The following is a 23578-nucleotide window of genomic DNA, read 5'->3' as shown; positions in this document are numbered from 1 at the left end:
TTGTTGGATGTTCGTGTTCCCACCGTTCCTATGAATGTTGATGTTCGCGTTCCCACCGTTCCTATGAATGTTGATGTTCGCTCCCATGCCTGTTTTCCCGTGTTCCCAGTTCCTGTGTTTTCGTGTCTTGTTTTCATTTTGCCCATCGCGGTAGTTTCATTTGTTATGTCTGTTTATCTCCTTGGTCAATAAACCCGCGTTTGGATCCTACCTTCTGTCTGCCTTCTCCTGATTACCCACATCGTGACAATTGCATTGTATATATACACTCACCTAAAGGATTATTAGGAACACCTGTTCAATTTCTCATTAATGTAATTATCTAATCAACCAATCACATGGCAGTTGCTTCAATGCATTTAGGGGTGTGGTCCTGGTCAAGACAATCTCCTGAACTCCAAACTGAATGTCAGAATGGGAAAGAAAGGTGATTTAAGCAATTTTGAGCGTGGCATGGTTGTTGGTGCCAGACGGGCCGGTCTGAGTATTTCACAATCTGCTCAGTTACTGGGATTTTCACGCACAACCATATCTAGGGTTTACAAAGAATGGTGTGAAAAGGAAAAACATCCAGTATGCGGCAGTCCTGTGGGCGAAAATGCCTTGTTGATGCTAGAGGTCAGAGGAGAATGGGCCGACTGACTCAAGCTGATAGAAGAGCAACTTTGCCTGAAATAACCACTCGTTACAACCGAGGTATGCAGCAAAGCATTTGTGAAGCCACAACATGCACAATCTTGAGGCGGATGGGCTACAACAGCAGAAGACCCCACCGGGTACCCATCCTCTGATGGCTACTTCCAGCAGGATAATGCACCATGTCACAAAGCTCAAATCATTTCAAATTGGTTTCTTGAACATGACAATGAGTTCACTGTACTAAAATGGCCCCCACAATCACCAGATCTCAACCCAATAGAGCATCTTTGGGATGTGGTGGAACGGGAGCTTCGTGCCCTGGATGTGCATCCCACAAATCTCCATCAACTGCAAGATGCTATCCTATCAATATGGGCCAACATTTCTAAAGAATGCTTTCAGCACCTTGTTGAATCAATGCCACATAGAATTAAGGCAGTTCTGAAGGCGAAAGGGGGTCAAACACATGTAACACTACTGTTAAAAACGCATAAAACAACAAAACCTGGGCTCCAGCGATTGATGGTGAGTTGGCTGGATTTTCTCTGGTATGTCGACAGAAATTATAATTTGTCACGGTGCCTCCAGAAATGTAGCTTAAACTGTTCACAAATATGTGTACACATTACCCTTGATTAAATAAAATGCTACTTCACTATTTGTTAAGGGCTGTTTTCTTCCTACAACAATACTGTAATCAAGTTAGGCTATGAAACAAATACAAAGGGAGTAACAAATAGAGATTTATTTATTTTACCTCAAAACAAAACAAAAAAAATGAAATAAAATATCACCTTCTTTTTAGAAGAAATAAAAGGGAACCAATTTTTTAAGGTGTCAGTAAATTACAGTTCTAATGAACTAAAAGGGAAAAAAACAGTCTCAGGTGGATAATACCAGTTGTTACAGTTGTATACCTGTATGAATTCAAAACTGTAACTTGAATCACATATTCACACTTTACATGCTGAAATGTTCATAAACCAAGCGCTTGGATTTCGTTGGGGCCCAAATTCGGTGGTGCACTTAATGTCAGTCACTAATGGATGACGCAGTTTTCAACGTGCATAGACACACTGGTTACTCACTCAGTTACTCACTCAGATACTCTGTTATAGCAAAACTCTCCAACTGCACAGAGAAGTGGTTACGTGAAGCTTGTGTCCTCATCTCCTCACAAGGAACAGGAAAACAGTCCAGTCCAACGCTGAAATAAGTGATGCGTCCCACACCAGAAAATGGCCGACGACTTCGACGCACTGAAAGCTGTCGTTCTCTCTACTTCAACCAGTTGTAAAGTCTATTTTTGGCATAGAACCGCCTGAAAATACTCCGATGCTGTTTGACTCTTCTTGGTCCTTGACTCCCGAGAAACAATAGAGAAACACTATAGTCCTTTCCGGCGAAACATAAAATGACGGCTGCTATGATGATCAGAGCAGACTTAACGCATTTAGTTTTTTCACAAAGAAAACGTTCCCGTTATCACAATACATATATTAATATAACTGAATGTGATCTAGGACGCAAACACTCTCGCTAGATATACTTTAACAGCATATCTTTCAGTAACTCTCTTACTCGCTCGAACAGCGCGCTCCTCCTTCCTGTACCCCCCCCAGCTTCCAACTCTCCCGTGCCTCTCTCCTCCCTCCAAATCATTCTGACTGGCTGATAGTGAACAAACCAAAACTCAATGGAACAACTCATTGGTTAACATCTGAAATACCTCAGACTACCGTTACATGACAATATGCAAATTCCCATGTATTATAACAATGATAAAAAAATACATCAAAATTAAAATAAATGAGTACAAATATTCACAGGGTTACACACAGTATTAGTATGGTGTTCCTAATAATCCTTTAGGTGAGTGTATATGTTTCCAGGAGTGTTGGTTATTCATGTTTTTGAGACATTACAGACAAGACATAAAAAATTTGATTCAATGATTCAAAGTATTGACCAGTATCATCCAATCACTGCCACACATGTTAAAATAAAATTACACATTATAAATTCTGAATCTATGAACTGATTATCATCGTCCCATGTCTGCCAAACATGTTGCGTGGTCCAAACATTTGCTGCCTGAAATTGTACTTTTAAAGTGTCAATAACTAAATGCAGTTAGTGAATGCACTTTGATGCATAGAGAGATATAGTATGCACCCTTGCTCCCTATTGTTTAACCCTTTACTGACAGCACAGAGTCTACTTAACTGAAGTCATTTGATTTACAGGAAATTAAATTATGCGTTGCATATAGAGATGCCAAAATACAACATCCACACATGTGGACACTGGATCTGAAAAGTGTTTTATCTGGAAAGTATCATATTCTAATTAACCTCTGCTAAACACCTTAAAAAGATCACATTTACAATCATTCTAAATCATAAAAGTCTTAAAGGTATCTGCTGAAATGAAAGGAAATGTATTCCAGATGTATTGCAAATGAGCATGCAACATAAAAAATACATCTTCCAGATGGCTATTAAGTTATTTTATTTTAAGCAACAGGTGCGTGTGTGCAACAAAACTATATTTCCCATCATTAGATGTTTGCTTGTCATTTTGTTGCTAAAAAACGCTTCTAGTAAGAAACTAATAGGAAAAAGAAATATGAAATTATAAAACAGCAATTGAACACACATCACATCGTATTTATGATTTATGACCTCATAAATGTGAACTTCCCAGATGGACCTAAACGACTCGGTTACTAACGTAACCTCGGTTCCCTGAGAGGAGGGAACGAGTATTGCGTAAGTAGCTTACGCTATGGGAAAACTCAGTTTCTCGAGAAATATTGAAGTCTTTATGTAAAATGTCTCGGTTACCTACGTAACCTCGGTTCTCTCTAGATGAGGGAACGAGTATTGCGTAAGCTAGCTTACGCTACGGGAAAGATTAATCTTTTCTGAGATATTGAAGCCAAAAAATTATCCTTAATTTTGTATCATTTGTCAACGCAGTGCAGCAACTGCAGACCTTGGCGGGCTAGCTAGCGAGCTCATTGGTTGCTCTCGCGGCAACTGCTGCAGCCTATAGAGCGAACTTGCGTGAACTTCGCCCAATGAGAAGCGCCAGCGCTCACTGTCCCAAAGCCCGCCAGAATGGGCGTGGCTAGGGTGCATATAAGCGCAGTTCAGTGAGGCTGGAACCCTGGTTTTCATTGAATGAAGCGAAAATGGCTAGGTAGTGCGAGCACGGCCAGCTACACAATACTCGTTCCCTCATCTAGAGAGACCGAGGTTACGTAGAGTAACCGAGGCGTTCTCTTACGAGAGGTTCTCTCGTATTGCGTAAGCTAGCTACGCTACGGGAACCCATTGTCAGCGCCGTGCGCTCAAGCATCCACTGCATGAGCCCCAGGGGGTGGGGGACCGGGGAGCCCTTGTGAGTGGGGAAATAATATTTGGCCGGCAAGAGTCTGGGTCAGTGTGTGTGTGATACATAAGCACATAGTGGGAAGGGAAAAACAGAGCAGCGGTGCGGTCTGTGTGGAATGTGTCCCATTAGTGCAGCTCACCAGGGGAGCTGTAGCGTATTAAACCGCTAGTAGTTTTGCCTGCAGAGCGGGCACTTCCAGATTGTAAAATCTGACAAAGGTGGAGGGAAGCCCAGCCCGCTGCCACACATATGTCCTGAATGGAAATCCGGCTGGACCATGCCCGCGAGGAGGCCATGCCTCTGGTGGAGTGAGCCCTAATGCCTAGCGGGCATGGCAGGTCTTTCGGCAGCGTCTGCGGCAGCAATAGCGTCCACTATCCATCTAGACAGTGTCTGTTTCGAGGTGGCGAGACCCTTGGTGCGCCCTCGAGCGAAGCGAAAAGCTGCTCAGCGGCGTCTGAAAGAAGCGGGCGCGCAGTATACAATCTCAGTGCTCTGACTGGGCAAAGGAGATTTGTGTCGCGTTAAGCTATCGGATGCTGGCAGAGCCGATAGGGAAATAATCTGTGCTCTGAAAGGAGTACCGATCACCTTGGGGACATAGCCGTGTCTAGGCTTTAAAATGACCTTGGAGTCACTTGGTCCAAACTCCATACCGCAGGCGCTGACAGACAGCGCGTGAAGGTCTCCCACACGTTTAACTGATGACAGGGCAGTCAGAAAAGCGGTTTTGAGTGAAAGGTATTTCAAATCCGCAGTTCAAGCGGTTCGAAAGGGGGCTTTCATAGCCGAGAACTACAGAAAGATCCCAGATAGGAACCGATGGAGAGCGGGGGTTCATCCTTCTAGCTCCCTGAGGAAGCGGATGACCAGCTCGTTTTTCCCGTGACTGGCCGTGCAGGGGTTCGGCGAACGCCGCGGCGGCCGCCCGCGTACACTTTGGCGTGGATGGGGATCTGCCCTTATCCAACAGCTCTTGTAAAAACCACGAGCAGTGGCGACACCCACATGTCCGTGGGTCCAGGTCTCTGTCGGTGCACCATTTTGAAAACACCGACCATTTGGACGCATAGAGTCTTCTCGTGGAAGGGGCTCTAGCGTGTATGATAGTGTTCATTACTCCTTCTGGCAAGCGGCGGGTAGTCGTTGATCACCTGCGCGTGCAGCCCAGCGCTCTGGGTGGGGATGCCAGATCGTGCCGTGAGCTTGAGAGAGGAGATCTGCTCTCACTGGGATGGGCCACGGGGCTGTCAGTGACAGCTGCGTAAGCTCCGGGAACCATGTCTGATTCTCCCAGCCGGGGCTATGAGGAGCACCGAGTGGCGCGTTTCCCTGATCCTCTGCATTACCTGTGGCAATAGCGAGGCGGGAGGGAAGGCGTAAAGCGGCGGTTGGGCCAGTCCTGGGCCAGCGGCGTCCTAAGCACTCGAGAAAAATACTGGGCAGTGAGAGTTCTCTTCTGGCCGAAGAGGTCTATCTCTGCTCTGCCGAATATTTGCCATAATTTCTGGACTGTTTGGCGTGCAGGGACCATTCCCCTGGGGAACATTGTCTCTGGACAGTCTGTCTGGGCCGTCGTTCAGGTGGCCTGGCACGTCGCGTCGCCCTCAGCGGCGCAGGTGGCCCTGGGACCAACTTAGTATGCGTTTTGTCAGATGGAAGAGGTTCCTGGATCTGACACGCCCTGGCGGTTTAGATAGGATACCACAGATCTGTTGTCGAGCGGACCAGGGCGTGGTGACCCTGAATGACCGGGAGGAAGCGCCGCGGCGTGCTCGACCGCTATCATTTCCAGACAATTTATGTGAAGGAGCTTTTCCTGAACTGACCATAGGCGAAAACCGGCGAGCCCTGCGCAGACCGCGCCCCAACCCGTGTTGGGCGGCGTCTGTCGAGATGACTTTCGGCGAGATACAGCTCCCATCGTCACTCCCGCTGATACCATTCGGCCACCGTCCAAGGCTGCAGAGCTGATATACAGGTCTGAGTCACTCTGATCGGCTGGCGGCCTGTGGCCACGCCCGGCGAGGCGCGGGTGTTTAGCCAATGCTGAAGCGAGCATGCACAGTAAACCCAGCTGAAGTACTGCTGCGGCTGAGGCCATGTAACCTAACACTCTCTGAAATTTTTTCAGAGCGTGAGGCTGTTCATCTGAAAAGCAGCTAGCGCCGTGTAGATAAGCGAGCCGTCATTGCCACAGAGTCTAGTTCTATTCAAGGAAGGAAATTGCCTGACTGGGCTGTAGTGAGCTCTTGGTCCAATTGACTGCAAGACCCAGACTGTTCAGATGACTGAGGAGAACTGTCCTGTGAGACAGAAGCTCCGTATGTGACTGTGCCAAAATCAGCCAATCGTCCAAATAGTTCAGAATTAGCAAGCCCTGACTCCGCAGGGAGTGCGGCGCCCGCATCCATGCGCCGTTGAAAGTACGAGGTGCTAAGGACAGGCGAGCGGAGGGCGGTGTATTGATAAACCTGACCGTCGAGGCGAATCTCAAGAATGGCCTGTGGCGGGGATTTATCTGAATCTGAAAATAGGCATCTTTCAGATCGAGAGAAATAAACCAGTCCCCTGGCGCACATCGTGCGAGGAGTTTCCTGATTGTAAGCATTTTGAGCGGTCTTTTTGCAAGCACCTTGTTCAAAACCCTGAGATCTAATATTGGTCTGAGGCCGCCGTCTTTCTTGGGGACAAGAAAATAACGGCTGTAAAACCCGACTTCAGCTCAGTGAAGGCGGCACTCTCTCTATGGCCCTTTTGCACAGAAGGTTTGCTATTTCTGAGCGAAGCATGCAGGCTGCTTCCGTGTTCACAGTAGTTCGAGCACGCCCTGAGGCGGGGAGGCGGCGATCGAACTGTAGCAAATAGCCCTGTTTTATTGTGCTTAACACCCATTTGCATATCCCTGGGATAGCTTCCCACGCTTTGAAGCGTAGCAGCTAGAGGGTGAATGGCGAGTCAGCCCTGATTGCCGTACACAGCGGGCTGAACAGAATGTGTGGCCGCTTATTGTGCTTATGCATGACTGCTTCGCAGACAGCAGGGACATGCTGTTCTGTGAGTGACTTCCGATTGAGATGAATGGGGAAAGAGTCACATCTGTTAAGTGATCTTGCGAGCATAGATCACGAACGCGGGACTTACACATAGAGAGGTGTTTGCTGGCCGTGTGACAGAGCGGGCAGAGAGGGGCAGCGCTGCGGGCTCGTGGAGCGTTTATTGACTCTAACACTTCGGCGGGCTGTGCCCGCTTTATGTGAGTGTGCTCTGATAGGAACACGGGAAGTGTAATGCTTGTGTGTAGGGGTGAACACTGGATTGTGGGCACATTTTCTACACATAAGACATGTTTGCTCTCTGATAGGGACACGGGAAGTGTAATGCTTGTGTGTAGGGGTGAACACTGGATTGTGGGCACATTTTCTACACATAAGACATGTTTGCTCTTTACAAGATCTTTTTGTGTCGCCGTGAAAGCGGCGTTTGAGTGCAGGCAAGCGGGTAGTAACACCGGCTTGTTGGCTGCTGAATTCACCACTGTAGTAGCCTGAGAGAAGGGGACTGACAGGGGCGAAGCTTTGGCGGTGGTCCGGCGCGGCGGGACTGAGCCGTCGTTTTTCAACAAAGCTAGGAGGACTTCGGTTGTTCAGGTTTCAAGCGCAATCTTAGGCGAGGCCAGCGGAGCGGCGGTCTGCGGCGGCTGTCTGGCGCTTGATCTGGGGCGGCCGCCCTGTCGGCGCTGGGAAGTCTGGCTTTGTTGAGCTGAGCGCTGTGAAGATGCTGCGTGCAGGAGGCTGGTTACGTGGGCGGCCTGCAGAGGAGCTAAGCGTGGCGAGGCAGGAAGAGATTCATGGCTTGGGTGGCTTTCTGGACTTCAAGCGGTCAACAATGCCACTTACAGCGGAACCGAAGAGACCGGACGGAGAGAGCGGCGTTGAGGAGCGTGGAGCGCTCAGCTTCTCCCATGTCGGCTAGCGTTAGCCACAGGTGTCTCTCGGTTACAGTCAGCGAGGCCATGCACTTCCCTAGGGCTTGAGCTGCAGCTTTGGTGGCGCTGAAGGGCGAGGTCCGTCGCGCTCCTTAGATCTGTAACAGCCTCTGGGTGCCTGCCTTTCTCATCCCATTCCGAAGAAGGTCCGCTTGGAGGATCTGCAAGGCGGCCATGGAATGCAGAGCAGATCGCGGCTTGGCGGCGGTGGAATAGTGCGGCCAACACAGGCGGAAGTAGTTCTGCAGGCCTTAGGCGGGAGCACTGGCTTAGACCGCCATCTCGCGGGCGGGCAAAGGTGTGCTGCTACCGAATCCTCGACCGGGGGATGGAAGAGTAGCCCTTCTGCGGCGCCGTCCACTGAAGCGAGAGGTGGAGGCGTGGGATCGAATCCTGGCGAGAGAGGCGTTCCACGATTTAGAGAGCTCGGCGTGGAGTTCGGCAGGAAGGGCGGCGGCGCACGCGGTGGCGGCTTTGAAGAAAGCAGCCGTCGAGTCTGTTGGGAGCCTGCTCAGGGGCGGTGACCACTTCGAGCCGAGGCGGTCGGCGGCCTGTGTGAGGCGTATCAGTTCCCCGCCGACTCGGCGCGGGTCCTGCTGGATTCCTGGGCGATGAGGAGGCTTGTGACCACTCCTGGCTGTCGAAGCCATGATGGAACAGCAGCCCTTGTCCTCCGCCTCGCTCTCGAGGTGGCAGCAGTCGCGACGCTCGGCGGCAACTCGCGGCGTCCGAGGCGGGGAGGGTGAACGCGATGCTTTCGAGGAGAGGCTCGGCGAGACAGTAAGCTTCTAAACCCGGTTCCGGCAGCCTTTGGGAGCGGCGCTTCTTCCGGCGCGGCGAAACAGAAGGCGGCGCGGCGGCTTCGGTCCTGAGCGCTTCGAGTCGAGCCCGCAGAGTGCGGGGCTTTCCACGACTTTGTGAGTTCGTCGTGAACTTCGGGGAAGAAAGGGGAGGGTCTCTATTGAGGGGCCTGCCGGCGCCCCTGCAGGAACCACTCGTCCAGCCGGCTGCGGGCGGGTTCTTCCGGAGAAGACCAGTCGAGCCCGAGGTCTTCCACGGCTTTGGACAGGATGCGGACGATCTCTGAGTCCATGCTGGTGCCCGTGCTCGTGTCCGCTAATGTCGACGGCGCGGGGTCGAAGGCCGAGCCCGGCCAGTTGTCGGATGCAGCATCGATGGAAAGGCTGTCATCCTTTTCACCGTCGTCCCTTGACGCGCCGAACGAGACGAGACCCACCGCTCTGTTGGAGGGGTGCTGGTCCGCCTGCGTGAATTGGACTGGCGGCAGGGAGTCCTCGGGTGGTGGTGAAGCCAGAGCACGCAGACTTCAGTGACGTCACGCCGGGCCAGTCCCCGTGCTCTGGCGGCCTCTGTGAGCGGCGCTTTTTCTTGCGCGGCTCGAACAGAGGGGACGGCAGCACGGTGGTAGCAGGCTCGTTCGCGGCGAAGGCGGCAAAGCGAGCGCGCAGCTCGGTGAGGCCCAGGGAGTCACATTCGGGGCATCCGCCTCGAGTGAGAGCAGCTTCTGCGTGGTCAGGTCCCAGGCAGCGAGCGCAGATAATGTGGCGGTCCCCGCCAGGAAGAGGGCTTCTGCACGAGGCGCAGGTCGAAGGCATTTGAAACAACGCCTCGAATTTGCTCTTTCGCTAAAAGACAAAAAGTGTCGCAGAGGCGAACACTTGCAATTTTAGTAAAAGGATATTAAAGATGATGCGCGCCGGATGGCATAGCAGAAGGCTTTGAAGGCGGCTGAAGGCGCCGGCGTCCTCGTAGCAGTCCTGCTGTAGGCTTGTCGACGGCGGCGAAAAGACTCCAATAATCTGGAGGATCCAGCGAAGAGAAGGTCTTTGCTGAAGGAGATTAAATCTAAAGAACTCTCATGACGGGGCGCCTAATATATAGCCTTAGCCATGCCCATCTTGGCGGGCTCTGAGCGTGCGGTGTGGTCGCGCGTTCAGAGTCGCCACGCCATTGGTTCGAGCAAGTTGCCGCAGCACAGCCAATGACCGAGCTGCCTCGCTCATTGCTGTCTGCTGTGCAGCTGCAATGCATTTTACATAAAGACTTCAATATTTCTCGAGAAACTGAGTTTTCCCATAGCGTAAGCTACTTACGCAATAGGAGAGACCTCTCGAAAGGGAACGCACCATTACTTGACTTTCTCAATTATCCCTTGTAATTGAAGACGTTCACTTGTGGAATAAAATTAATCATTTTTACAATGAAATTGGTAACTGGAAACTTGTATTTTTGTGTGATACATCTGCCCTGCCAGGTGTCAGCAAACTGAGTGCTCCTTAAATGTTAAAGAATGAGGTGCACAGCAGGAAAAACAAACCTCTTAGTTATCAAGTGCCCTTTGCAATCTCTCAATGGACCTGTGCCCATGTTCCTTCACCATTATATCTATGACTTTCTATTTACCATAAAACAGGTTATTATAATTTTTTCCTAGAATTAATCCATTATTTTCATGTGCTTTGAGGTTTGAGTTGAAGAACTGATTCTGCATCACCTGAACAAGTCTAGTAGGTTTCTGTTTACAGGTGACTGATGGTTCAATGCCACAGACACGTTCCAAAGGGGCCTTTAAGGAAATTAAAGTGTAAAACAGCAACAAAATATTTCACTACTACAGATCTAAAATAACGAACCTAAATAACTGTAAATATATATATATTTTATTTTTATTTTTTTTATTTATGCATTTCAATTTCAAAGAGTAATTTAACCCAAAACATTTTTTAACCTAAATATTTTACGTTCCATAATTTATTTATTTTTCAAAGATTACACAATATAATTTTATGAAAATTTTTTATGAAACTACAATGCATAAATATATACCATAAACAATAAAGTACAAGTGTCGTACACTAACAGCTTACAGACGGTAGACAATTAAGGTCACAATTATAAAAACTTACACTAAAGAGACCTTTCTACTGACTCTGAAAAACACCAAAAGAAAGATGCCCAGAGTCCCTGCTCATCTGTGGGGGAAATGATTTAGGCATGCTTCATGGAGGCATGAAGACTGCAGATGTGGCCAGGGCAATAAATTGCAATGTCTGTAATGTGAGACGCCTAAGACAGCGCTACAGGGAGACAGGAAGGACAGCTGATCATCCACGCAGTGGCAGACCATGTGTAACAACACCTGCACAGGATCGGTACATCCGAACATCACACCTGTGGGACAGGTACATGATGGCAACAACAACGGCCTGAGTTACACCAGGAACGCACAATTCCTCCATCAGTGCTCAGACTGTCCTCATTAGGTTGAGAGAGGCTGGACTGAGGGCTTGTAGGACTGTTGTAAGGCAGGACCTTACCAGACATCACCGGCAACAACGTCACCTATGGGCACAAACCCACCTTCACTGGACCAGACAGGAAAGGCAAAAAGTGCTCTTCACTGACGAGTCACGGTTTTCTCTCACCAGGGGTGATGATCGGACTCACGTTTATCATCTCTGGAGCGGGATTGATTTGGAGGTGGAGGGTCCGTCATGGTCTGGGGTGGTGTGTCACTGCATCATCGGACTGAGCTTGTTGTCATTGCAGGCAATCTCAACACTGAGCGTTAGAGGGAAGACATCCTCCTCCCTCATGTGGTACCCTTCCTGCAGACTGATTGAGAGACTGGACCTCAATCCCATTGAGCATGTCTGGGACCTGTTGGATCAGAGGATGAGGGCTTGGGGCATTCCCCCCAGAAATGTATGAGAACTTGCAAGAATTGGCAAATCTGGTGCAGTCCATGAGGAGGAGATGCACTGCAGTAATTAATACAGCTGGTGGCCACACCAGATACAGACTGTTACATTTGATTTTGACTTATATATATATATATATATATATATATATATAAAGAGAGAGAGAGATAAATAGATAACATGCATAAGGGTCCATATACAGGATATATATATATTGATTAAAATGCAAGTTATTATGAAATATTGCCAAGTTTCCATACCAATAAGTGATTGGTTAATATAATGCTGTTACGCTTGAGTAACGAGGCAGACGAGGAGATGCGGATCCAAACGCAGTTGAACTTTATTCAATGAACCAAACAGGAAAACACAAAGGAACAACCCACGATGGGGAAATGAAACATAAACTGAATAAGCTGACCAAGGTAGACACGAACAGGGAACTCGGGAAGGAAAGATACACCAGGTTAACATCAAACAACGATCGACGAAGACTGAACAAAGACACAGGGTATAAATACATAAACAAGGGGAAAAGGGGCCAATGAACGAACAGAACTCAAACAAGATAATAAGGTGATTAACAGAAGCAAACGGCAAACTAATGAGGGCAGGTGAAAACAATGACAGGGAACACGAACGCTAACAGAGGACTATGGAGTTACATAAGGGACTAAAGTGAAAACTAAGAAGTGCAAAAGTGACAAGATGGAAAACAAGAGGGCAACAGTGAAACAAGACAGGGTAACCGTTACATAGCCCCCCTCAAGGATCGGATACCAGACGATCCTTGACAACAAACAACAAAAGACAAAAATCCACAAGGACAACATGAGGGCACCAGGGGCAAACAGACAGTACAAGTGGGCACATGGGCAGACAGGCAGACCAGGGGGGCACACTGGGCAGGCAGGAAGTCCGGGGGCACAGAGGGCAAGACAGGCAGGTCCGGGAGGTGCCAGGGGCAGACAGGAAGTCCGGGGGAAATGAGGTCAGTCCACGGGGGCACAAGTGGAGATGAGGGTTAGGGGCCCAGGGAGGTATCGACCGGGCAGGGACAGGTTTTGATGGTCTGGGAGCTGGCCACCGGGCTAGGACAGGTTTGGGGAACCTGGGAGGAGGCCACTGGACGGGGACTGGGTCAGGAGGCCAGGAGGGAGGACTCAGGACGGGAACAGGGTCAGGAGGCCTGGGTGGAGGCCACAGGACAGGGACTGGATCAGGGGGCCTGGGAAGAGGCCACAGGACTGGGGCTGGGTCAGGAGGTCTGGGGAGAAGCCACAGGACAGGGACTGGGTCAGGGGGCCTGGGAAGAGGCCACAGGACGGGAACAGGGTCAGAAGCCCTGGGAGGAGGCCACAAGACAGGGACCGGGTCAGGAGGCCTGGGAGGAGGCCACAGGATAGAGGCCGGCTTTGGTGGCCTGGGAGGTGGTCGTGGGCCAAGGGCCGGTTCAGGGGACCTGGGAGAAGACCACAGGACAGAGGCCGGTTTTGGTGGCCTAGGAGATGGAGTGGCCACAGGGGAGGCCGGGCGGAGCCGCGTGAGGCGGAGCCAAGGAGGACCTCTGAGGCGGAGCCGAGGGAGGTGATGGCTCAGAAGGCCCAGAAGGCGGAGCTGAGGGAGGCTCAGGAGGTGGAACCGAAGGAGGCTCAGGAGGCGGAGCCGGGGTAGGCGGCGCCGTGGGAGGCTCTAGGAGCGGAGACCAGGAAGACTCTGGAGTCTCTGGGGGCAGAGACGTAGGAGGCTCTGAGGGTGGAGCCGTCGAAGGCTTGAGTGGCTTGAGAGGCAGTGCCGGAGGAGGCTCGGGAGGTGGAGCCATAGGAGGCTCGGGAGGCTCTGAGGGCGGAGCCGTCGAAGGCTTGAGTGGCTCGAGCGGCGGAGCCGTAGGAGGCTCGGAGGGCGGTGCCGTCGAAGGCTTGAGTGGCTCGAGAGGCGGAGCCGTGGGAGGCTCGGGAGGCTCTGAGGGCGGAGCCGTCAAAGGCTTGAGTGGATCGAGAGGCGGAGCAAGTAGGAGGCTCTGGAGGCGGAGCCATAGGAGGCTCAGGGAGGCCCTGAGAGGCGGAGCTGCAGGAGGCTCGAGAGGCTCTGGGGGCGGAGCCGTAGGAGGCTCAAGAGGCTCTGGGGGCAGAGCCGTAGGAGACTCGGGGGCAGAGCCGTAGGAGACTCGGGGGCAGAGCCCTGGAAGGCTCGAGAGGTTCAGGAGGCGGAGCCCTGGAAGGCTCGAGAGGTTTGAGGGGCGGAGCCCTGGCGGGCTCGAGAGGCTTGAGGGGCGGAGCCCTGGCGGGCTCGAGAGGCTTGAGGGGCGGAGCCCTGGCAGGCTCGAGAGGCTTGCAGGGCGGAGCCCTGGAAGGCTTGAGAGGCGGAGCTCTGGGAAGCTCAGGGGGCGGAGCTCTGGAAAGCTTGGGAGGCTTGAGAGACGGAGCCCTGGAAGACTCGAGAGACTTGAGGGGCGGAGCCCTGGAAGGCTCGAGGGGCTTGAGGGGTGGAGCCCTGGAAGGCTCGAGGGGCTTGAGGGGCGGAGCCCTGGTAGGCTCGAGAGGCTTGAGAGGCGGAGCCCTAGAAGGCCCGAGAGGCTTGAGAGGCGGAGCTCTGGGAAGCTCGGAGGGCGGAGCTCTGGAAAGCTCGGGAAACTCGGACGGCGGAGCTCTGGAAAGCTCGGGAAACTCGGATGGCGGAGCTCTGGAAAGCTCGGGAAACTCGGATGGCGGAGCTCTGGAAAGCTCGGGAGACTCGGATGGCGGAGCTCTGGAAAGCTCGGGAAACTCGGATGGCGGAGCTCTGGAAAGCTCGGGAAACTCGGATGGCGGAGCTCTGGAAAGCTCGGGAAACTCGGAAGGCGGAGCTCTGGAAAGCTCGGGAGGAGGAGCCCTGGGAGACTCGAGAGGTGCTGGCTCTTGGACGATCGAGGCTTCTGGTGCTGGCTCTTGGACGGTCATGGCTACTGGCACTGGCTCTTGGACGGTCTTGGCTACTGGCACTGGCTCTTGGACAGTCATGGCTACTGGCACTGGCTCGTGGACGGTCATGGCTACCGGCACTGGCTCTTGGACGGTCATGGCTTTAGGCACTGGCTCTTGGACGGTCACGGCTACTGGCTCTGGCTCTTGGACGGTCATGGCTACTGGCACTGGCTCTTGGACGGTCATGGCTACTGGCACTGGCTCTGGGACGGTCACGGCTACAGGCGCTGGCTCTGGGACGGTCGAGGCTACAGGCGCTGGCTCTGGGACGGTCGAGGCTACAGGCGCTGGCTCTGGGACGGTCGAGGCTACAGGCGCTGGCTCTGGGACGGTCGAGGCTACAGGCGCTGGCTCAGGGACGGTCGAGGCTAGCGGCACTGGCTCACTGACGTCTGAGGCTAACGGCACTGGCTCACTGACGTCTGAGGCTAACGGCACTGGCTCACTGACGTCTGAGGCTACTGGCTCTGGCTGGGTTACCGTGGTATGTGCCGGCTTAGGTTCGCCGGGCGCTGAGGGCAGAGTCAAGGGGGGTTTAGGGCATGGGGCTGCGGCAGGCGGAGGCTGGAGCGCAGAGACCACTCCCTTTCTCCTCTTCCTCCGGGCTGATGCGACTGGGGAGGCTGGGATGCTGTTCCTGGTCAGCGTGGGTTCAGGCTCGCTGGCCGTGGTTGACGAGGGCTCAGGCTTGCTGATGGTAGAGGCCGTAGGCGCTGGTTCGCTCACTGTGACATACGTGGCCGCTGGCTCGCTCACTGTGACATGCGTGGCCGCTGGCTCGCTCACTGTGACATGCGTGGCTGCTGGCTCGCTTACTGTGACATGCGTGGCCGCTGGCTCGCTCACTGTGACATGCGTGGCTGCTGGCTCGCTCACTGTGACATGCGTGGGCCCTGGCTTGCAGACCGGGCAGGCGTGGGTTCTGGTTTGCAGACCGGGCAGGCGTGGGTTCTGGCTCGCAGACCGGGGCAGGCGTGGGCTCTGGCTTGCAGACCGGGGCAGGCGTGACAGGAAGAGCCCCGGACAGCTGAAGGGTCTCCACAGTGGGTGGAGGGGTAGGGTCCTCCTCCTACGACGCCCACGGTGAGCTGTGAGCCGCAAACTAGTAGGGTCGCCTCCAGGAAGTCGCAGAGCGTCCAGCCGCGCGTTGCCTGTGGCAACCGCTCCCTCAGCGCCGCGTTCAGATTGCCCCTAAAGAAGGCCACCAAGGCTGAGTCCGGGAAGTCTGAGACACTCGCCAGGTTCAGGAAGTCGTGGATGTGGTCTTCAATAGGGCGGTCCTCTTGCTTTAAGCAGAGCAGATGGTAGTTCGCGACGTTGAACTGCTGGATCCATGGGTGGTCGATCGTTCTGTTACGCTTGAGTAACGAGGCAGACGAGGAGATGCGGATCCAAACGCAGTTGAACTTTATTAAATGAACCAAACAGGAAAACACAAAGGAACAACCCACGATGGGGAAATGAAACATAAACTGAATAAGCTGACCAAGGTAGACACGAACAGGGAACTCGGGAAGGAAAGATACACCAGGTTAACATCAAACAACGATCGACGAAGACTGAACAAAGACACAGGGTATAAATACATAAACAAGGGGAAAAGGGGCCAATGAACGAACAGAACTCAAACAAGATAATAAGGTGATTAACAGAAGCAAACGGCAAACTAATGAGGGCAGGTGAAAACAATGACAGGGAACACGAACGCTAACAGAGGACTATGGAGTTACATAAGGGACTAAAGTGAAAACTAAGAGGTGCAAAAGTGACAAGATGGAAAACAAGAGGGCAACAGTGAAACAAGACAGGGTAACCATTACAAATGCAATTTGTAATTATTGTTATTGTGAACTGAAGCTCTTTCAGTCAGCTTCAATTCTTTCTATTCTGTGTCATCCTCATTCTTTACATTTTGTGTTAACTCAGTTGTTGTCAACTGATCTAAATATTATAAATATCCTTGTTCCTCATTGTTCTGTTTTTTTATTCAATATTTGTAGCCAACAAAAAACATTTTGTAACCAGCTAAATAGCTGTTTTTTTACACATCATCATGTAACATCATGCATAAGCCTGTTTTTAAAGGCACAAATACAACAATGATGTTTTGGGGTTTTTGTTCATCTTTATCATTAAATCATGAAAGCATTTTTATTATATAAATCATGTTTATTACATCCATTTGCATTAAAAAATATTGAATTATTTTGTATGTATTTATTAAACACATAAGCAAACATCTAATAAATATTAGGATAAGAAATTTGTTCGCAGACATTCTACATGTGATAAACACTTGACATGCAACCCTTTTATAAAAAGTACAGAGGCAAAATCATGGTACAGGGTGCAATGATGGTATCAGATGGTACCAGCTTTCTTTTTCCCTCTCTGTAGGTGTGTCTACAGGGCTGTGACGCATTTTAAATCATTAAAAGCTTCCTGCTCAGCAATTTAATGCACAGTATGTTGAAGAGCTGTTGGTTAAACCTGTCTAAGGTGAGTTTTTCTGTCTTACTCTTTATCATGTCATAATCTATATCCTCTTTTTATATGCATATTTATCCTCGATTGATCACAACTTTACACAGTTAAGCATTGGGCTATATTACTTATATTAATTGATTATAAATTATAAGACAACAGATAATAATGTTTAATTATGTAATGAACTATTCGAAGAACATTCAATCTATTCTCTACAACAACATGATAAAAGGCACCAATATATAATAATCAATTGCATCTATTTATCAATAAGCCTAATAATTAAATGTATATGTATTTGTTTTATCTGTTTTGTAACACTTTACAATAAGGCTGCAGTATATTAGTTAACAACATTAGTTAACATGAACAAACAATAAACAATACTTATTAGGTATTTATTCATCTTAGTTAATGTCAATTTAAACATATAGTAACACATTTTTTTAAATCAAAAGTTGTATTTGTTAGCATTAGTTAATGTGCAATGCATTTACATGAACAAACAATGAATAACAGTATTTTTTATTAACTAACATTAACAAGGCAAGCCATGTTTGTTTGTATAGCACATTTCATACACAATGGCAATTCAAAGCGCTTTACATAAAAATGATTAAAAAACAAATATAAGATACATGAAAAATCATTTTAAAACCAATTAAGAACAAGGAATAAGAATAAATAGTAAAAATTTAATTAAAAAGTTACAATTATTAAAATGAATAAAGAAAAATAATACAGAAATAAAATGATGCAGTGCGATCAGTAAGTGCAGCACAGTGTTCAATGAATTCATGCACAGCTAAATAGATGTGTTTTCAGTCTGGATTGAATGTAGCTACTGTTGGGGCACACCTGACCTCTTCCGCAAGCTGGTTCCAACTGCAGGGGGCATAATAGCTAAACGCTGTCTCACCTTGTTTTGAGTGAACCTTTGATATTTCTATCTGACTTGATCCTAATGATCTTAGACGTCTGATATGTTTATATTCAACAAGTATAACTGCAATGTGTTTAGGTCCTAGGTCATTGAGTGATTTATAAACGAGTAATAGAACTTTAAAATAAATTCTAAATGTAACTGGGATCTGAGGACTGGAGTAATATGCTCAGATATTTTGGTTCCGGTGAGAATCCTGACAGCAGCATTTTGAATGAGCTGCAGATTTTTAATGGTCTTTTTGGGAATACTTGTGAGAAGTCCATTGCAGTGTGGACTCACTTCTGGTGATCTTCTTGACTGGATACAAAACATCTGATTCTCTCTATATATTTTTTTAGATGATAGTAGGCAGATTTATTTATTGATTTGATGTTACTACTGAAACAAAGGTCTGACTCCAAAATGACACCAAGATTCCTTTCTTGATTTTTTGTCTTAAGACCCGTGTAGTCAAGGTATGTGTTCATCTTGGGAATTTTGCCTTTGTTGCCAAATTCAATGGCCTGTGTCTTGTTCTTGTTTATCTAAAGGAAGATTTCTTGAGTTTTGGCACATCGAACAGTTAATTTCATCAATGCACTTGCACTTAGAGTCTGGGCTGTAATCATTTGTAATCATTTGGCTAGCTAAATCTGGGCTCGTCTGCATAGCTATGGTATGCAATTTGGTTATTTTTCATAATTTGGCATAGTGGAGGCATATACAAGTTGAACATGAGCAGTGCAGGAATTGAGCCTTGTGGGACTCCACATGTCATGGATGTTCACTCAGATTCATAGTTCCTATGTTCACATAGTGACCCCTCCTTTCTAGATATGACCTCAACCAGCTGAGGACCATCCCAGTTTTCCAATCTGTCTAGGAGAATGTTGTAATCCACAGTGTCAAAAGCAGCACTAAGATCTAGTAATAACAGCACTGATATTTTGACTGAATCAGTATTTAGCCAAATATCGTTATGTATCCGTATGAGCGCCGTCTCTGTGCTGTAATGCGGTCGGAAACCAGACTGGAAATTGTCCAAGTAGCCATTCGAAGTTTAAAAATTTGATCTGCTGTCAAACAACCTTTTCCATTATCTTGCCTATGAAAAGGAGACTTGAGATTGGTCTGTAGTTGTTTAATATAGTTATCCAGATTGCTCTTTTTTAGAAGGGGCTTGACAACTGCTGTTTTCAGGGACTTAGGAAACAGGGAAAGGAATAAGGCATTGAATATTTCTAACAGATCTTTTTTCTAAACAGTTAAACACATTTTTGAAAATGTAGTAGGGAGTGTTTCAAGACATCAGGTGAATGTTTTAAGATGCTTTACAAAACTACTACCAGGGTATAGTTCAGATATAGTGACTTATTTCTGAAGTTTTTTGGTGGGTGCTGTCTAACCTCAGTGCAACATGAGGACAAGCTGATCGCCTTTCTAATATCATTGATCTTCATCATGAAAAATTAAGCAATCTCTTTGCATTTGCTGTCAGAAAGCATTTCATGGGGAGCCTGTATTGGGGGGTTAGTCTCGCTACAGAAGCAAAAAGAGTGTGGGTGTTGTTTATATTGCTGTCGATGGGGCAGTGGTGGCTCAGTGGTTGAGGCTCAGGTTTACTGACCAGAAGGTCAGAGGTTCAAGCCCCAGCACCACCAAGATGCCACTGTTGGGCCCTTGAGCAAGGCACTTAACTCCAGGTTGCTCCGGGGATTGTCCCTGTAATAAGTGCACTGTAAGTTGCTTTGGATAAAAGCGTCTGCCAAATGCATAAATGTAAATGTATAATGACTGAGAAGAAGGTCTGAAAGCATGAAGGCTGTCTTTGTATATGTTATAGTGGTCTTCAAGTTTTATTTTCGCCACATTCGTTCTGCTTTCCTGCATTTTCTTTTCATGTGTTGTACTGCTATTGTGCCTCTCAATGGTGCTTTACACATGCCAGTAATCTTCCTGTTCTTTACATGAGCTATGTCATCAATACCATTTTTAACATTTGAGTTAAATTATCGAGGAGAACACCAACACAGTCTGTGGATATACTTGGTGTCATATATACAGCCTTCATAAATTGCACACTAGTATTCTCATACAGTATATGTACTACTTTTTGACAGAGACAGATCTAACTTGTGAGACAGGAGAAATCAATATATCAAAGAAAATACAGAAATGGTCAGATGGTGCTTCATCTTTAATAAGAGTGGAAGAAATGTTCAGACCCTTACTAACAAACAAACACTCTAAAAAGTAAAGTTTGGAGGAGCTGATTCATTGAGTTGCACTGCAGCTGTCATCTAAGTTTCAATTAGAAACAAAATTCAGATTGTTTGTGGTGATGGTCATTGACTAAAAATGATTTGTTCTTAAATGAGCAGATGTTTAAAGTGCTAACTTCACAGTATCTTTTTTGGCCCCACTGCAATCTTTGATTTACGTCTAATAGGCAGCAGAGATAGGTTTGCCATACATCTTGAGAAGGCCATAGTCTTTCTATCACTTGATTGAACAGATATAGAGAAAGTTACATGCACACTGGGTTCTCACTTGTTCTGTGCACATTTGTGAATGTGACTGCTACCATAGCAGGGACCCGACACACATCACTGAGAGCTGATATCAGTTGTTTGTTGTTCAGTAAGAGCAGAAGAAGGACAATGTGTGCCCTGGCATTGTAGCGGTTGCCGAAGAGCTCTCTCAGAGGAAGGGGCAGGGTGAGCTAGAGGGGCCCATCGTTTTTTGGTTGGTATCTGGGACAAACAGCAATGGAGTGGAGAGCTTTCTACCAGCATACACTAGTTCCTACATTTTCTCTTAGAATCTCAGAAGTGGGGATGTTGGCAAGAAGGAGAAAGCGTGTGGTGAGAGGGGCTTTTGCTCTGGGGTTTCTGGAGGCTGAATTATGTTAGACTCTCGTGGGTGACATGAAGGTCACGTCAAGGAATACACTCAATGTCTTTTAATTAGACCAGAAGGTAATTCCACAAAAAATACAAAAAGTTAATCCAAACTGAAAACTCTCCCAAAAAGTCAATAGGGGAAAAATATAAAATAGTTACCAAAAAGGTTATGCAAAAAAATCAAAACAAAGTTTAGAAACCTCCAAGGGTAACAGAGTGTCCTCAAAACAACAGAAGCCTAGAGGTCTCAACATAACAAACACTGAGCAAAGAACAGAGAAACAGAGCAACTTAAATACACTCACAAAAAATGAGGCACAGGTGAAAACAATAACACATGATACAAAGGTGGGAAACTGAAATAAAATGCAATGAGGGCCTCTAGTGGCCAAAACTAGTCCATAAACCTAACAGTCTCCCTTCATTTTGTCCAGGAAATCATCCTTGGGTCCTGTATATTGAAGCAGTTCTAAGTCATTACAGTATTATGCTCTGTGGGCGGGCTCTGCCTGGATTTTTTCCCTGAGCAGTGGATGTTGTGGCTGCACTGTGTTATTGAGGATTTTGTCAATCAAATGTCCATCCAGGTGCTGAAGTGCGATTCTGTGGTCATAATGACACACTAGTGTTGTTTGTGTGCATCCAAGTTGAGTGGATTCGTGCAAGATGCAGATGGATGAAGGAGGGAGAAGATATTGTCCTTTTGTACCAAGTTTGTTTAGATTTAGAACCCCGAACACCTCCCATTCTTTGAGAAAAGGCCAATGAGAATTGGCAAGTGGAATTTGCATGCCACTCCCCTGGATATACAGTATGGGTATAAAAGCCCACTTAATTCAGATTTATTCTTCAGAACCGAGCGGTTGTACTATCAGCAAGCTGAATACTACTGCTTTCCAGTCACCTCTTAAGAAGTGTATGCTGTTGAATATAAGGTGCATTTCCAGCGGCTTTCTCTCCTTCTGCACAACGAGTGCAGATTTCACCTCTGGGAAGTTCGACAGCACTAAAAGAATGTATACTCCTGCTAAAGAGTATATATTCTCTATTAGAGCACACACATTGACGTTGAACGTCTTTTTAAAGATGCATCTTTATAAAGATGCCTTTCCGTCTTTGTGTGATTCCTGGATGCTGTCGTTATCTCCCCGCTTCCGACAGCGATCACACTGAGGCAGTGTTTGTGGATGGTTCATGTTCTCATTGCGATAATATGACCATGGCAACGTTGCGGTCACAGCTTTCCTTCTGCAGGAAAGCCACTCTAGCTGCCCCCAGCGCTGCACCTTCAACCCATGAATATGAGGCCAGCCCGGCTGGCGCTAGAGGCGATTTGGGGAGTTCAATGGGCGTGGTCTTGCCGGGTAATTCCCAGCGGACCTCCCATTCCCCAGCACGCTCGTTTGCTCCCGTCCAGTTCGAAATGAGACCAGCTGCCTCACAGCCAGCATGTTCAGCTGTTGTGGCTTTTTTCTATAGGGACCCCTGGTGTCACTACATCGACACAACGTCGAGTGAGTGACAGAAGGGGAAGGTCATGGTTACAGTCATAACCTCCATTCCCTGATGGAGGGAACGAGACGTGGTGTCCCTCTTGCCACAACACTGTACTAGCAGCTGAAATGTCTGGACCTTGTCTCATCTCCTCAGCACAAAATCTGAATGGACTGGCATTCCAGCACCTTTTATACCCGTATGTCCTGGGGAGTTGCATGCAAATTCATCTCGCTAATTCTCATTGGCCTTTTCTCAAAGAATGGGAGGTGTTCGGGGCTCTTAAGAGCAACCCGTATCATTCCCTCAATCAGGGAACCATGATGTTCTCTTTGACTCCAGAAAATATTTAAGTTATCAATGTAGCTCAGTCCACTCATGTGGCAGTTTTCGTGTTTAGACTGAGAAACAAAGAGAATATATTTGTTCCTTGGGCTGGGAGTGGTGCACTGATGAAGGACTGAATTTTCAATCTTCCAAGGGTTTCAAAGTGTTCATTGAAATCCCTCTTAAGGTGTTCTGACTGCTCCTGCTGAATATAAATTTTCCCCACATGTAAAATAACCCGATTTACATTCTTATGATTCAACAGAATGTTCTGAAGTTCCTTATTTACATCAGAAACCATTGCTCGAGGAAGGCAGCAAGTAGTAGAAGAGTCACCCACTATCAGAGTGCTGGGCATGGCTGTAATCTCAGCAGAGTGCCGCTGCCTGCTCAAACTTGAGCACCTGCCAGCTACAATGTTAGATGTTGACTGATGTGATCTTTGTCTGATCGTGCTTAGGGTTTCTTCATCCACATTCATTAGTGTTTAAAATCTATTTTCAAGATGTATCAATCGGGGGTATTGGGAGCACTTTGGGGTAAAGCTCCCTGTTTATGCCATCTATTTGTGCTATATTTTTCACCTGCTACGTTTGGCTCTTGTACTGCAGTTTTTTTCATAGGCACCTGTTTTGCCTGTCGAGGAATGTTAGATTTAAAGGACTCAACATTGGCTGAGGGGGTCCATGGTGATGATCTCCTGTATGCTCCTTCGGGGATGGCAGTCCCGC

The 23578-nt window shown here is 48.2% G+C and overlaps 1 protein-coding gene across 50 annotated transcripts in view; it reads left to right on the top strand.

Annotated features, from left to right (window-relative positions):
• Positions 1–17141: 17141 nt before the first annotated feature.
• The window catches only part of LOC127627216 (mucin-5AC-like), a 99727-nt gene continuing 93290 nt past the window's right edge, over positions 17142–23578 (top strand). For all 50 annotated transcript variants that reach the window (XM_052103554.1, XM_052103553.1, XM_052103552.1 and 47 more), the window contains exon 1: positions 17142–17210. The gene's annotated coding sequence lies outside the window, so the exon portion shown is untranslated. The remainder of the gene's footprint in view (positions 17211–23578) is intronic.

This window comes from Xyrauchen texanus, chromosome 33 (assembly GCF_025860055.1).
Source record: "Xyrauchen texanus isolate HMW12.3.18 chromosome 33, RBS_HiC_50CHRs, whole genome shotgun sequence".
Classification (NCBI taxonomy): domain Eukaryota; kingdom Metazoa; phylum Chordata; class Actinopteri; order Cypriniformes; family Catostomidae; genus Xyrauchen; species Xyrauchen texanus.
The sequence above is the reverse complement of the archived record's forward strand: the minus strand, read 5'-3'. Positions and strand labels throughout refer to the sequence as shown.